Source organism: Amblyomma americanum, chromosome 9 (assembly GCF_052857255.1).
Source record: "Amblyomma americanum isolate KBUSLIRL-KWMA chromosome 9, ASM5285725v1, whole genome shotgun sequence".
Taxonomy (NCBI): Eukaryota; Metazoa; Arthropoda; class Arachnida; order Ixodida; family Ixodidae; genus Amblyomma; species Amblyomma americanum.
In genome coordinates, this window is record NC_135505.1 from 30,394,529 (window position 1) to 30,402,209 (window position 7,681).

Here is a 7,681-nt window from a genome sequence, read left to right on the forward strand (position 1 = left end):
GAAACATTGCCTCTGTGTGAGAGAGGAGGAAAGGAGAGGTAGCGCAATGGCCGTGACAGCGTCATTGTCTGCTCAGATGAGGTAAAATTACTACTGCATCATAATATTACAATGCGCGCCCGATGAGCTCTCTATACCAGCGTTTGCATGGCCGTGTCATAAGCGTGCTAGAAGCAGGTGCAGCGGCTTGGGCGAAGAGTCAGTTATGAGGATGTTTGATTAGCGTTTAAAACGTGTCTTTTTCTTTATATTAGATCCCAGAAAAAAAGAAAAATGTAGAGCACGCACATTCTGCTCATCATACGGGTGTTGTGGTTCGGAACCACCGAAATAGGTTGCGTGTGCTCGTTCTTTGTTAGACACAAGACTTTGTAGCAAGGAAAAAAGGGAACGTTTGATCTCTCTTGTCGCAGAATTTGCTGATGCTTCCACACGCACTGAGGCTAGTGCTGTCCCTTATTGTCGCACCGGCAACTTATAGGGTGCTGTTTTACCAGGTAAGCATCCGGACGCAGCGATTTCGTGTTTGTCGCCGGCTTTACGCGCACGTGCTACTCAATGCCTGTACGTAGCAAATTGTGCTGTTCACATCACGTCGTCGTGATAAAAAATGTTATCGGTGCTTCTACGTCGACGCCATACAAACGCCACTTTAGTTACTTGCTCCTTCTGAAGGAAGACGGAAGGCATGACAGCATCCTCATGGATTGCGACAACATGCATCCTGTTGTAAAGGCGCATTTTCCATTTCAATGAACAGAACAATAGGTTATCACCTTCAGCCCTTTTTTTGCAGAAGCGAAATACTTCAAGACGCCTCCTATTGCGAGGGCAAGTATACGTATCCGTACGTAGGACAAATGTGCCCAAACGGTGCTTGATGTTCACTTCCGTTTAACATCTCCACTCTTGCGCACCTATACGAAAATAGAATATCAAAGCGCACGGCTGGGTCAAGCCCTGGCTTACTTGTTATCGCTGGAATAGTGGCAGTAGGCGCAGTGGTGCCTTCTTTGTGGCCTCTGAGAGTGCTTGTTCCGCCGGTGCTCTTCCAAAAGCTCTTGAGCAGAGAACAGGGCGCCGCATTTGACGCAGGTGAACACTGAGGGGGAAGTGGAGGAACGGTTCCCACTCTTCGAGGTCAAACCGAGCACAGAACAAAAATCTTCCTGGCTAATGATGCTGAACCTCTCTTCCATCACAGCTGTAGTCTTAATCGCTAGTCCCCACAGGCACACGCTCTACAAGACGAGGCGGGAAATTTTGTCCGCCATCCTCATTCTTCTTTTTATACTTCGTGATTTTTCTCGTATCAGGTACTGCAAAACTGCGCGCGTATAGTTGAAAAAAAAAAGAGGAGAAGATGGTGCAATGGCTTTGCCGTATCTGTAGTTTTCGCTTTTTCATTTTCGGGTTTGGCACTTCGATTTCAAGAAGTACGTTCCGTGCATAAACAGTTTGTCATGTTTGATATTATGGTGTAACTATTGCATCGTCAAGTTCGTACCCCCACTGTACCGGCTCATCGAGCCAAGGTGCAGTGTAATTAAAAATAAAATAAATACTGCTTTCACAACATTTGATCTTTTATTTGCGCAAATGAGTCATAACGGGTGTTTAGTCAACCCTTTCACAAACATTAAAAATAAACTTTTTGGGGTGAAAATATGGCTTTTGCTGCAAAGTGTTACCAGTGCTGGCGGACACCAGCAAGCCGATGAATCGCCTCAGGCAGAAAACTGGTTAGCTAGTTTTTAATAAAAAGCTTTTTAACTAGTAGTGTTGTACGCCTAGTTGCAATTAGATTTCTAGCCGGCCGTTAGTAACAGCCATATCAGTTTTTAGATTTTTGGAAACGGGATTATCCAGTGCGCTGGGGCTCGACAAAATTTGGCTAAATCGCGCAGAATACAAGCGCTTTCGAAAAGCATGCAGGTGAAGCAACCTATCCAGTGCAATCAAAATTGCCGTTTGGGCGAGTTGGTGCGACATGATTCGAAGTGACCAGCGCGGAAACAGACGGGGACACGAGAAGAAAAAAACACTCACGACAGGACGGGCGCTGACTAACAACTCTTTATTGTCGAGGAACACCCAGCACAATATATGCCAAAAACTACGTGACAGTGAGGGGGCCAAAGATTACAACCTAATCCACAATCATCAAGGGGCGGCCAACATATGTATGAACCAGAAGGAAAAAAACAAGCGTTGTTGACGAGAAGCTGAGTTAAAGGGCAACTGTTGCGGCAAAATTGTGAATAAAACGTCGAAAATAGAAACAGTGACCTAGGAAGCTCTGTAGTTCTTTAATGAAAGTTGCTTTTGAAATTGCAGTTACAGCCATAAGTTTGATGGTGTCGGAACCGACACCCTCCTTTGACACAATGTGGCCCAAAATTGTCAGCTCACGAGCAGCAAATCGACACTTTTTTAAGTTGAGCTGAAGGCCTTTGTCCATAAGGCTTGTTAAGAGGCTCTTCAGCCGGGAGAGATGATTCTCAGTGTAAAAGAGAGACGACTTCCGCTTCAGGCCCTACAGAATGCTGTCCATCATGCGCTGGAAAGCAGTCGGAGTGTTACAGAGAAAGAAAAGCATGACGTTAAATTCATTCCAACAGGGGTCACAAATAAGGTTCTAGGGCGATCTTCCGCTGCCATGGGGTTCTGCCATTACCGAAAGCGTAAATCGAAAGACAAGAAAGTTCTGCCCCTGGTAGGCGGTACATAGCATGATCAAAACAGGGAAGAGGGTAAACATCCTTTCGCGTGATCTTTTCAGGCGGTGTTAACAACGCAGAAACGAATAGAGCAATCTTTCTTCTTCACGAGTGCCACGGGCGAGGCCCATGGGCTGTGTGAGGCCTGAATCACGTCACTCTGAAGCATGGTGTAAACCTGTTCCTGAATAACCTGGCGCTTAGTAGCGAAGACACGGCATGGCCCCTGACACAGCGAGTCATGGTCGCCGGTCTCGATGTGGTGGGCGACAGTCGACGTGCGCTTCAAAACGGGTTGGTGCGGATCGAAGGAGGAACGAACCTGATGAAGCAGCGCGAGAAGTTGAATGCGTTGAGCTGCAGGACAAGAAGCGTCGAAGGAGGGAATTGAAAGGTCTGGAGGCGAGGTGCCGGGCGCAGGAATCGGCGGGTTGAGGGCATCTATACGTTGAGGAAGGGCGAATCGTCATTCTCATCGCAGCCGCCGCGGTGGCTGAGTGGTTATGGCACTCGGCTGCTGGCCCGAAAGACGCGGGTTCGATCCCGGCCGCGGCGGTCGAATTTCTATGGAGGCGAAATTCTAGAGGCCTGTGTACTGTGCGATGTCAGTGCACGTTAAAGAACACTAGGTGGTCAAAATTTCCGGAGCCCTTCACTACGGCGTCTCTCATAGCCGGAGTCGCTTTGGGACGTTAAACCACATTAAAACGAAACGGAACGTCATTCTCATCGCGATAGGGAATGAAATCAATGAGCTGGACGGTACCGCGGCACTCACGACGACGCACAGCGGAAGCATAAGTAAACGGACTGTTCACGAACAACGCGGTAATGCCAGCTGACAGGGTGAGTACGTTGTAAGGTATGGGTAGGTACTTGCGGCGCATAAAGAGGGGCGATGGTTTAAAAAGTGCGCCGCCATAACGAACAAGGTCAGGAGTGATGGGCACAGGTACAGAAGAACAGGCTGGTAGTTCAGTGCCTTCGGCAACGACAGCTTTGGTAGAAGCAGCAGGAAGGGCATCGGTCGACGAGGAACCGCCGAGCGCCTAGAACCCGAGTTCAGCACGAACACAATCGATGAATGCGTTACGGCGCTACCGGAAGTCCCAACCCAAGATAATTTCATCAGAACTGGTTGGCAAAGTGATGAATTCAATTACGTAGAAATTCTGCTAAATAACGACGCGAGCCGTACACGTCGCTCACGGCGCTATAGCCTTCGCGTTTACGGTGCGCAGCGAGAATCCAGAAAGGGGGTCGTCACTTTTCGCAAGTAGCGGCAAATTTATGCGGCCATGGCAGAAACTGCAGCACCGCTGTCAACTAGCTCCAGAACAGAAACACCCTATACGGAAACTGCTATCAGATTGCGGGATAGAAATGAGGCCTTTGGCATTTCGCTGGTGGCATCTAGTTTTCCTGCTGCGAAAGATCCAGGCGCCGACGCATGGAGAAAGTGAGCGGCGACGCGGAGAAGGCGAGTGCCGGTTGGAGAAGGCATGGTGATCTGGTGAAAGAAGGCGACTCTGCGGCGGCTCAGCTGGCGTTGAGTACTCACTTGAAGGAGGCCAGTAAGCGGCTCCTCAGGATACTGGCACACGACGGCTGCAAAGCCGGACCACATCACCAGGCATTCCGCACAAGTAACAAATAGGTCAGCAAAGATATGCAAAAGGTTCTTTCTTCCTCCTTCAGGCCTCGCTTTCTTCGAGGTGCTCGTTTTTTTTTTGGCGTTGGACTCGTAGCCGACAGCCAGGCGATGGACGATCGAAGAGAGACAGACGAACGAAGAAACTGGACTTTTATAACACTTGAAAAGCTCTGCAGAAACAACTATACACAGAAAAAAACAGCGGCTATGCACTCAGCTACCAAAGCCGTCTCCAAGTAACGCTCGAGCTCCAAGCTCGCTCTTCGCAGCTTGCCGAAAGCCGGGTTCTGCCTACTTCCGTACGCGAAGCCAGACCAGAAACCGCATAACATGATGCAACACGCTCTTAAATAACCTAGTTTAAGGCCTCGTGCGCCGTCCACGAGGGACTGTTACTACGTTTCTCACAGAAGCGGTCACAACAAAGAAGATGCTGCTGCAGCGGTCTACCACCTACGACAGGCTGGCACTCGCCGCTTCGGTTACAGAACCACTTCCTGTCTTCGGGGCTTACCGTGATCTTTTCCATTACCTGATCCGCTCCGTTGTGCGCGAAGAGCTCCAGACGCGTTTCGGTGCTGCCCAGCAGATAATCGGCTCTCTCGTCGGCCTCGTCCGTGAAGCGCTTCACCAAGCATTTAGGCCTTCGCTACCGTCCTCTTAAGCCACACCTTTTCCAACGGAGTACCGTCAGCCCACGTATGCTGAAGCTATGCGCCGACCTGCACTAGCTTCGGCGCCGTTCCGCCCGTTCAATCAAGGCTCACTGTTTTCCGCGAACCTCGACCCGTACATCGACAATCGACGACCGTCCCAGCGGAAGACGGACCTGTGGCGTGCTCCAAATCGGCGGCGCCTGTGCTTCCGCTGAGGGAAACCCTGTCATCTGTATCGCGAGTGCCCATATCGACACTTGGGACAGCAGGAATTTCCCGTCGATATGCCCCACCCTCCATTCCGCCAACGATCCAGTGAGATTGAGGACTATGTCGCCCAGCAGCGCATGGCGCCAAGTTCCCAGCGGCCGTCAATATCCCCGTCTCCACGCAACCTTCGTTGCAGCCTTCAGCTTCTCCTGAATCATTGTTAGACAGCGCAAAAAATAGACAGGATATGCACTGACTCGGCACAAAAGTATTTATTTGCTAAAACATTTGAAAATGAAAGGACATTCAAAGACATCAAAGTGATGATATAAAGTAACCATGAAAACGAAACAATAAAAACCACCCAGAGATGCGCGTGACCCTCAGGCAAGGAAAACAATGATCGTAACGGTAAGAAAATCTGATATTTTTCTGATGCACTTCTGTTGGTCCTTTTCGATATGAAAAGCTTCGACCGCTTCCCGCGTTGTCTGATCTTTGCTGGTGTAAATTGTATCGTTGCGTGCTGCAGACGAGACACGACCAGAGGCTCCGAGCAAAGGGAGCAGAATAACCACCCCTTTACTGAACAGCCGTGTTTATATACACTAAAGTGGGAGAGGAGGGTGTGTTCTCTCACCAACATGTTACAAGCATAAGACTGATATCGCGTACGTCACACGGGTCGTAGATAGGGGCCCGCGCTGCACCAGATACGATACATCCCCCTTTCTATAGAAGAAAAATAGTAGATTTGATAGAAACAAAACATTGAGAACGATGCTTAAAAAACCTGCACAAAGTTTCGATTATATGTAAGTCTCTGTGGCGGCCTTCGTTCTCGGTTGGACCTTTTTGGTACAAGTCCTTTGTGCGGAGGCACGCGTGCAGGAACGTTCAAGGAGGCAGGGATGCTACTCGTGGCCGGTGACCCTGCGGGATCGTTGCTACCGAATGCTGAAGGAAAACCTTGAGGTGCTTCTTGGCTCAGATCCTCACCGGGCTCATAAAGGCTTCTCTGTCGAAAAGCCTTTTTTGTAGGCAGCAGGTGCCTCCGATTGCTCAGCAGGATTATTCCGTCTTCGCTGACTATGTTGTATGACTTGCGGTATCTTTACGCTTGACGCTTTTTGATGCGAACCGAGTCTCCAGGTTTGAGCGGTGCTAGCTGTCGGGTGGAATGATCGGTCTGGCGATGCTTCAGTACGCTGCCAATTGGACATGGCCGGAAGTCGGGCAAAGTTGTCCGCAGTCTTCTGCCTTGATGTACCTCGCCAGGTGGTGGTCCGGATTCCATTGGAGTAACTGTAGGCAATAATACCAAGCCAAAAATCTTAATTCATTTCACTGTTTTTTTTAGAATCCTCTGAACTATTTGAATACCTTTTTCCGCCAAACCGTTGGACTGGGGTGCCTAGGGTTGGAAGTGGCGTGGTTGATGTCGTACGTTTGAGCAAATTTAGGAAAAGCGCGGCTGGCAAATTGTGGACCATTCTCTGAAGAAACTTCAACTGGTATGCCGTATCTGGCAAAAATCGCACTTGTTGCTTCAACGACTGTCTTTGCGGTAATGAGCCCGTTGTAGCATATTGCTGGTGCGGGCTGAGTACTAAATGTTCATTTTTTTAAGCCCACTCTAACTTCTGTCTTTGCGGTATAGTGTCTGAGTAGCTTTGCCTGAGGAAAATTTGATAATGCGTCGTAGACGCACAACTATGACCGTCCTCTATACTCAAAAATATCGATACCGACACGATGCCATCAGGGCTTATCGGGTACCGGGCGCCACTTTAATGGCTCTTGTGGCTGTACGCGTACGTCTTGCATGCAGAACACGCCTGCGCGAAAGTTTTTATGTCTGCATTGATTCGGGGCCAGAAGACGACATTTCTTGGCCTTGCTTTACATTTGTTGATTGCTTGATGATGAACAACGCTGTGCAGTTTTTCTTTTCCTGCGGGATGGCGCAACGACGGTCGTGCAGGCTCCGCCAGGAAAACTAGACAGTGACCTCCGGCAGCTAGGCCGCTGGCAATTGTAGCGTTGCAGGCACCACGACAACGCGAACAGCGACCGACCGCCACTGAACTCCACCGACGGCAGTTCCTGAACACGTAGATCGATTCTCGCTGGATGTACCCGTGGTTCACAACGGCTATAAGGTTAGCGCATTGGTGGACACTAGCGCTGACTTCTCAATTTTAAACGAAACGCTAGCGGCGCTTCTTAAAAAAGTAATGACGCCATGGTCTAGCACCCAGATTCGCACGGCTGGCGGACATGCCGTATGTCCGCTTGGCCTGTGCACGGCACGAATAATAATAATAATAATAATAATAATAATAATAATAATAATAATAATAATAATAATAATAATAATAATAATAATAATAATAATAATAATAATAATAATAATAATAATAATAATAATAATAATAATA